We start from the raw sequence: 10011 nt of genomic DNA on the forward strand, positions 1-10011 counted from the left end.
ACTTCGCTTTGGGGATAATTTCCAATCAGCCCGTAGACCATTATTTCATCTTCTCGGATAGTCTTAGTTCTATCGAGGCACTCCGGTCGATAAAACCTGTTAAGCACGCATCTTACTTTCTTACAACTGTAAGAGAGCAGATGCGTGATTTGGTCGAAAGATCATTTAAGATTACCTTTGTATGGGTCCCATCCCATTGCCTAATCTATGGCAATGAGAAGGCGGACTCGCTAGCAAAGGTGGGCGCACAGGAAGGTGAAGTTTATGATAGACAAATCTCGAACAACGAGTGTTTCCCATTAGTCCGTCAGAGTACTCTTCAAAATTGGCAAATGATTTGGTCACACAATGAACTTGGACGGTGGCTCTTTTCCATAGTTCCTAAAGTTTCTGCGCGAGCGTGGTTCAGAGGTGAGGACTTAAGCCGAGGCTTCATTCGCACGATGTCGAGACTTATGTCCAATCACTATTCACTAAACGCACACCTCTATAGAATAAACCTGGTTGATAGCAACCTATGTAGGTGTGGAGCCGGTTACGATGACATCGATCACGTAGTTTGGTATTGCTCGGAAAACGACGCCTCCAGAGAGCAACTATTGGATACCCTTGTGGCCCGAGGTAAACAACCCTACAGGGAAGTAAGAGGTGTTTGTGGGGATCGCGATGTGGTTTATATGCAGGCCATCTATGCCTTTCTTTGCTCGTCTGACATAAAAGTCTAATTCCCTATCTTTTTTCTTTCTCGTTTTTGTTTTGTCTTATTGTTCTGTGTAATACGAAGCTATGGCCATCCGGAAGATGCTCCTGACGAACCACAACTCGAGCCCGACGCTACGCCATACCGTTATTGACGTCAAATACCCGGATGAGCAGCTGAAATACCTCAAACCTAAATCATAACCTAGTCCGTCCTGAAATTACGCAATCTAACCTTGAGTCGCCACGAGTATCTTGGTCTATACCCTTTCCCCTTACTAACTGTTGATAATAAGATGATATCGATTGTAAATATCATAAAGTCTCGGCTCCGTTAAGTGTTATACACGCCTGAGCCTGTCAAATAAACACAATAGATAAAAAAAAAAATTACAGTAGACGTTCGTTAACTGAAAGTCATTTAACTGCAATGCTTTTTAACTGCAATTCGATAGTTGCAACAGTTTTGCAGTTATCGGACCGTTAAACTTCAAACTGGTATCAAACTCAATGACAGCTGCGTAGCGCTGCACCTTTAGATGCACTTTTATTGCATCTGACGTCGATTGACAACCTTTTGACTTTTACAATGTTATGGAAACTCATATGTGAATATGTACGTTATGTGGGAGATATTGATTTGAAAAATGTATTGGAGGTAACCACTTTCCCTTCGATGGGACTCGAACCCATGACCCTTTTGACGTCTAGAATGCGTTGCAGTTATCGAACGGCATTCGTTAACTGAAAACCAAAAACTTTTTTCAGCTATTAAACGGCTACTATATTATGTTTAACTCCAACAGATATCGATGAATCGCCAGTTTTTAACCAACCAGTTTAACCAACAGTTTGGATTTTTCTTCTAATTGGCTTTAACTATCATTCCTGTCATTATGACCTGGAAAAGTACTATTCTACGAAATGGAGTAAGAGATCCTTTTTTCCAAGAGAACGCGTTTTCCCGGTATAAGGCACACAGAGGAGATGATGCCTTCTTTAAATGGAAGCGTTTGCCCGGTATGAGGCGGACAGAGGAGATGATGCCTTCTTTAAATGGACGGGTTTGCCCGGTATAAGGCACACGGAGAAAATTATGCCTTGTTTAAATGAACGCGTTTTCCAGAGATAAGACAGACAGAGGAGATGATGTTTTCTTTAAATGGACGCGTTTGCCCGGTATAAGGCAGACAGAGGAGATGATGCCTTCTTTAAATGGAAGGGTTTGCCCGGTATAAGGCACGCGGAGGAAATTATGCCTTGTTTTAATTAAATCGTTTGGTCCTGTATAAGGCAGACAGAGGAGATAATACCTTCTTTAAATTGAAGCGCTTGCCCGGTATAAGGCAGACAGAGGAGATGATACCTTCTTTAGGTGGACGCGTTTGCCCAGTATAAGGCAGGCAGAGGAAATTATGCCTTGCCAGACAGAGGAGATGATGCCTTCTTTAAAGGGACGCGTTTGCCCGGTATAAGGCAGACAGAGGAAATTATGCCTTGTTTAAATGAACGCGTTTTCCAGAGATAAGACAGACAGAGGAGATGATGTTTTCTTTAAATGGACGCGTTTGCCCGGTATAAGACAGACAGAGGAGATGATGCCTTCTTTAAATGGATGGGTTTGCCCGGTATAAGGGACACAGAGGACATTATGCTTTGTTTAAATGAACGCATGTGCCCGGTATAAGGCAGACAGAGGAGATGATGCCTTCTTTAAATGGACGGGTTTGCTCAGTATAAGGCAGACAGAGGAGATAATACCTGCTTTTAATGAACGTGTTTATACCTCGATCAGGTACACAGAGGGAATATTGCCTTTTAAAAGTAACGTCTGCTCGATAGAAGGCGAAACGAGATGATGCCTTCTTCAAGTCAACGCAACTTCCCGAAGACAAACAAGATCTCCCTTTCTCTCACTCTCATACACAAACCCCCTTACTCACTCACTTCCTCTGTTTCACTAATTATTACTCATTCACACACTCTTACTCACTTAACCACTCTTACTCACTCATCCACTTTTACCCATTCATTTACTCTGAATCAATCGCTCTCTCTTTCTCGCTCACTCTTACTCACTCACTCTTGCTCGTTTACTCTTACTCGCTTGCTCACTAACTCTTACTCGCTCACTCACACTCTCACTCTTACTCACTCACTTAATCACTCACTCACTCGTACTCACCCATTCACCCCCTCGTCGATTTTGAGTTTTAGACCACGCTTTATCCAGAATCCGGATACAGCGACCAAGGAACAACTTCTACCTTGTTGCCCTTGACGTGGACCGCAATTGCCTCCAACTCTCTGCATTGTGCATGAAAACGTGCAAACGGGATCTTACGGAGTAAGAATACTTAGTTCCATACTACATTGAAATAGTTTCAGTTCCAATTATTGTTCATTCATATGAATTATTAATAAACTTTTATTGAGTAACATTTTTTTCATTGAAATAAAGTATAAACTTGAAATAATGACTGATTCGGGGTACTGACTCATTCGGGGTAGTGTCCCATTAGGGGTAATGGCACTCGGGGTAGTGACTCATTCGGGGTTGTGGAGTTCGGGGTAGTGGCCTTCGGGGTAATTGCATTATGGGTAATGGAATTATGGGAATTATGGTTTATGCCCAGGGAAGTCGAGACAATTTCCAATCCGAAAATTGCCTAGACCGGCACCGGGAATCGAACCCAGCCACCCTCAGCATGGTCTTGCTTTGTAGCCAAGCGTCTTACCGCACGGCTAAGTTTACAATATATGAGGTGCCAAAAATATAATATAATACTCAGACGACTAATGACGGTGAAAGACCGACACTTGATTACAATTAATTGCATATTATTCGGCCGCACGAAACCCATTTTTTTGTTAAATATCTTGGCTCTGCATATGCACAGCACATGTTTCGATATGGACAAATTGATATGAAATTTGCGAAAAAGAATCCACGTGTCTTGGAGGGACTCGAACCCTCAACCTCCTACTTTCTAGATAGGCGTGATAACCCCTACACAACAAGACCACTTAAAGGTCACGTTTGCGGAAAAGCCATCAGAATCCGAGTACCAACCTCCACCTTATTCCTATTTAGAAACTAAACATTTTTATTGCAATTGAATACACCTCAACGATACATTATGAAAAGGTTCATCGTCACTGACTTTGAAATCTGCACTGCGTGTGAACATTTCTCGCTTAACTTTTCAAAAGGACCTAAGTAACATTTTTTTCATGAATTAATTTGAGTACTGCAATCAAAAGCTTTCATGTTGTTCTGTTGATTGCGCTAATCAAATTAATTCATGAAAAAAATGTTACTTAGGTCCTTTTGAAAAGTTAAGCGAGATTTCAGTTATTTTGATAAAAATATATGTTACAACGTTCTGCAACAGATAAATCACATACGTCGTTTTGATAAGTCAGCATGACCGAGGTCATGCTACTTTCGTCGAAATGTTACGCTGCTCCATACGCTGCATTGTTGATACGTCGAAATGTTGCGTCAAGTTGAAACGTTTCATGCACATGCGACAAAAAAATTGCAACATTTACAACACGACGTAACAACATTTGCTGCAGAAAAACAACGTAAAATGCTTTTTCTTAACGAAAATCAGAATATTTAAGCAACATGCTTAATTTTGAAATCAGTGATGAAAAAGTACAAGCAGACGCACGTTTTGAACTATTTAGTTGTTCGAAAAAACTTTTTAAAGTACATTTTCTGCTAAGCGGTGTATGTGCAATATTTTCAACAATGATGTTACACCGTTTTGCAAAAAAATTGATTTACATTTTAAATAACACATTTTCATGTAGCTTTGAAGATATACACATTTTTAGATGAATTTGATGCCATATGCTGTTGAAAACGGGTTTGTTTACATTTTGCGACATACGCCGTTTTGAAAAAGTACCCGAGAATTGATGATATGCACTACGTTAATTTGGAAGTTAAGTTCAAAGGTAATCTGTTTAATGTCATTGGTGTCTATCGTCCACCTTCGTTTGATTATAATTTATTTCAAAATACTTTAGAAGGCTGGTTATCAAACGCCACGCTATCTAAGCCAACTCTAGTTGTCGGTGATGTCAATGTTCCAGTTAATTTGCACAACAATAATATTGTAGTTAGATACAAAAATTTATTGGAATCATACGGCTATGTATGCACGAATAATGTTCCCCCACGTCCAACCAGTAATAATGTATTAGACCACTTCGTTTGTCCGATTGACCTAGCTACAAAATTACAAAATCATACTGTATTCAATGACATTAGTGATCACATTCCTATTCTCTCCTCTTTCTTGGTAAGCAATGAAGGGAGAAAGCAAGAATTAAAAATTAGTATCTTTGATCATGCCAAGTTACACAATCAGTTTTCATTATTTTTTAATGGTTTTCAAGTAACTGATGATGTTGATACAACTCTTAACTCGATTGTTACAACATACAGACAGCTTTTAACTGAGTGTACTAAGACTTTCACTAAAGTAGTAAGAATTAAAAATGAACATTGCCCGTGGATGACCTATAGCCTTTGGCGACTAGTACAAATAAAAACCCAGATTAATCCACCTAGCGGCGATGATGCCTTTCTCGTGCATCGTAAAATGTACTGAAAAAATCACATAGGAAAGGTCAAAAAAACACTTTAGGGGAATAGATCGCATATTTTCTATCATTTTGCTTGTTTTTGCATTAATTACTATGTATTCCCACCATTCTTGAAAAAATTTTTTTTTTCGATTTTGAAATTTTTTTTCCAAGGGGGGACCCTTGGGAAAAACAATAATTATTCAATAATTTCAACATGCAATGTCCGATCGGGCCAATTTTCAATAGCAAACAATGGGACCGCATTCCCCGTCGAATGCAACTTGTTGCGAGTAAATCGGGTAATGCTATGTTCCAAAAATACAAAATGTGTACACGTACACACACACACACACATACATACATACACACAAACAGACATCACCTCAATTCGTCGAGCTGAGTCGATTGGTATATAACACTATGGGTCTCCGAGCCTTCTATCAAAAGTTTGGTTTTGGAGTGATGTTATAGCCTTTACGTATACTTAGTATACGAGAAAGGCAAAAACAAATATCTTAATAAACTTAAAAGCAATCCTAACGATATTTGCGTAAAAGAGATGGTAAATCATATTGCAAAAAAAAGTGAAAAATGTCAAAAAACGAAGTAAACGTAATTATTTCGAGAATATACTCAAAACCTCAAATAACTCCAATATGTGGAAAAAATTGAATGAAATTTTTGGTCGGTCCAAAGCTTGTGAACAATTAAAGCTATGGAGCGACGGACAATTGTTAGACTCAAATGAGGAAATTGCAGAGGTGTTTAATATATTTTTCTCCAGCATTGGTAACGAATTAGCAAAAAAGCTACCAAAAAACAACTTTGATTATTTGAAAAATGTTAAAAGTGTTAGCAACCCTATTTTCTTGCGTCCCGCCAATGAAAGCGAAGTTAGCACGTTAATAAGCCACCTGGGCGTTAATAAAAGTAGTGGACAAGATTGTCTCCCAGCCTACTTATTGAAAGCTTACATAACCCCTTTTTCCAACATTTTATGTAAAGTCTTCAACCAAATAATAACTACTGGTTCATATCCTAATATTCTGAAAATAGCTAAGGTATCCCCAGTTTTCAAATGTGGTGATGTCTTTGACCCTTCTAATTATCGACCCATCGCAACTTTATCAGTTATCAATAAGGTATTAGAAAAACTTCTAACTGGTCGTTTAGTGAACTTTTTTACTTTGAACTATGTGTAATATATAAACACCAGTATGGCTTCCGGGAGGGATGTGGGACAGTTAATGCTATTACAGAGCTTATGGATGAACTAATAACTGAAATTGACCGGAAAAAGATAGTTGGGGGATTATTCATTGACCTGAAAAAAGCTTTTGACACTATTAACCATGAAATACTTTTAAAGAAACTTGACAAATACGGAGTTAGAGGAGTGGCGAATGATTTGATAAGAAGCTACTTGACCGACCGAAAACAATTCGTAGTAGTAAATGGTGTTCGGAGCAGTCTTCGGTCTATTAATATAGGAGTCCCACAAGGAAGTGACATTGGACAATTGTTATTTTTAATTTTTATAAATGATCTGGGGAATTTAAAGCTACGTGGGACCCCAAAACTGTTTGCTCTTGACACATGTGTTCATTCAGTTATTAGAGACATTGAGGCGGACTTGGTCAGTCTTGTCAACTTTTTTAATGGTAATTGTCTCTCTTTAAACATAAAGAAAACAAAATATATGATTTTTCATTCATTTCGGAAAAAAATCCTCCAGCACACTGATACTAGTGTTAATAACTTGCTGATTGAGAAAGTTGAAGCTTTCAAATACTTAGGATTACATCCCAAGTAACATTTTAAGATTTATCATGCTCTATAAGAGGTTTTCATGACCAGTTGCTAATAAAACTAATAATTCCACCAAAACCTCTTCATAACATCATTAAGATAGCCTTCCGGCCTAATGGACCAATCTAGAAGAAGTTATTAAAACCGTATTAAGAGTAGTAATAAAACTGCAATAAAACATTGTATTGAATTTGTTGATACTCTATAAGAGGTTGTCGTGACCATCATAAGAGTAACAATAAAACTGTTTCAATTTCATATTATGGATTAAATTTATTGTCATTCCATTGCCTTTGTTTTTATTTTCACTAGATAACAATGTCCCCTGATGTGTGGAAAATGAAGCTTCTGATTTTACTTGTAATGGTTGATGTTGAAAATGAAGTATTGTTTAAGTAGTTCATACAACAGAATGACATGCGCAACCAAATTTATCGTGAATATTGAGTTTGTAGAAGCTTAAAATCAACGCGCCTCGAAATTATCGAATAATCACATGAAAATAGGAAATTAAATAATTTTCCAAACTACTCAAAATATTTCAATTTCAAATAGTTTGTAATAAAGTAACCGTGGTTCTATCCAAAAACGTTAGGAATAATTTAATTCCACTCACGAATAGTCTATTTGATCGTGATTGATGTATTTTTTTCAATCACGGCTATGACGTTGATCATTATTTCGACATGGCGACATTCCTTTTTATGAAAACAAAAAATCTGGCGATAAATAGCTCAATGGCTTTTGTGGTAACCTTAATAATTCTCCTTGGTTACGTCATGACCGTTTTAGACTTGTTATAAAACTTTGTCATGATTACACTTCCCTACAACAGATGGCCTTCGGTTCGATAACACGCAGCCTAGTGGCAGAGGCGGGAAGCACTTTTCCATCATACGGGCAAAGATGCCAAATCTGTGGAAATAAAAACTCTCGGCGGATTTGCGGATCCGTATAAGAAATCTACGAATGTTAGTAATTTCCTGAAATTAGTGAAACTACGAATATATGGAATATTACATATTCGTATTTTTGGTGTAATTCGTAGGAATCAAATATGTGTATACAAGGGCAAATTCTTTCACCAGGAGGACAAAAATGTAAAAATTATTTCCTCCTTCACTTTTTTTAGAAACCTTTTTTAGAAACTCGATATCATTGTGAAATAAAATGATTCTTCATCGCATCGGCTTTTCATGAAAAGCCGCAATCCAATTAAGTGCATATATTTAACAGCATTGGGCTGCGAAATGGTGAGTTGACATCCGGGAAGGGGCGCCTAACATAGCTCTGGTCCTCACAAGTTCCAATACTCACGCTTCCACGGGTCTTCCGATGATAATTGACCGCCAGCTAAGGGTTGCGTACTTAGCTGGTAGTGCAGCCTGGGCACTGTTGTCCTTCTGACATCAGCTAGAGTGAGAGGGTGCGTACTGTGGGGTCTGCCTAGGATGTGGTGGGGTTCGACAGTGGGCTCTGTTGAACTTCTATAAAAAGCTGCATGTGTCCCCAAGCAGGCCCTATCAAAGCGACCGTGTGCCGCTCAAAGCGCACTAGCCTAGTTCTGATGTTGGGTGGGACTTTAAACAAATTTGACCCGATTGATCGAGCGTCTGTCCACCAAGGAGGTGCGGCTCCAACAGCGTCTGTTCTGGCATCCAGCGGCTGAGTATGAAATGCTATTCCCCGGAAGCTATACCTAAGATGGCAGCCCCATCCCGGTGGATAGGGAACCTTGGGCCAACAACCTACTGTTCCCGAAACATCAATTTGTTCGAGAATCCGATAATGAAAGAATACGGACTGATTTAACGGCGACGACTCTTAGCGCGAAACAACGGACAAAAATAGGAACATGGAACGTTTTAACCCTAGCCCAGCAGGGTAAATTGGCACAACTTGCCAATGAGGCACGCCGCATGAAGCTTGAGATCCTGGGACTGAGTGAAGTCCGTTGGCCAAACTTTGGAGAACACAGAACGCCGTCGGGACAAGTTCTGCTATACTCTGGTTTACGAGGTGAACACGCTCCCCGGCATCGCGGAGTTGGCTTCCTACTAAGCGCTCAGGCACACTCTGCGCTTATGAAATGGGAACCTATAAGTGAAAGGATAATCGTTGCCAGATTTAGAACACGGGTCCGAAACCTTACTATAATCCAATGTTATGCGCCAACCGATGCTGCCGATCTGCAAGACAAAGAGAACTTCTACAGTCAACTCAATGCCGTCGTAGATAGAATTCCGAAGGGTGATATCAAGATCTGTTTGGGCGACTTCAATGCGAAGATCGGATCCGACAACTCGAACCATGAGCGCATTATGGGACGCCATGGTCTCGGAGAAATGAGCGAAAACGGAGAGCTGTTCGCAGAATTTTGTGGTAATAACGACATGGTGATCGGGGTTCGCTCTTCCCTCATCGACCGGTTCACAAGGTCACGTGGGTCTCCCGTGACGGCTTTACAGAAAATCAAATCGACCACATCTGCATCAGCCGAAAATGGAAACGGAGCCTTCTTGATGTACGGAATAAACGTAGTGCCGATATCGCGTCTGATCATCACCTCCTCATCGGCGAAATACGCCTGCGCATTGCGCGGATTCGTCGGCAGGAGGAAAGAGTTGGACGACGATTCAACACACGCCGACTGGAAGATGCCACGGTGAAACGGTCCTTCGTTGAAGAACTGGAGACGCGTGCTGCAGATATTCCGGAAGGTGGCAGCGTGGAAGACCAATGGACCGCCATCAAGAATGCCTTCATCGCCACCAGCGAGAACAATCTGGGCGAACTACGCACCCAGAGAAAACAATGGATCACCGATGAGACCTGGAGGAAGATAGAGGAGCGAAGAGAAGCCAAAGCCGCGATAGAGCGATCGAAAACCAGAGGAGC

Source organism: Armigeres subalbatus, chromosome 1, assembly GCF_024139115.2.
Source record: "Armigeres subalbatus isolate Guangzhou_Male chromosome 1, GZ_Asu_2, whole genome shotgun sequence".
Classification (NCBI taxonomy): domain Eukaryota; kingdom Metazoa; phylum Arthropoda; class Insecta; order Diptera; family Culicidae; genus Armigeres; species Armigeres subalbatus.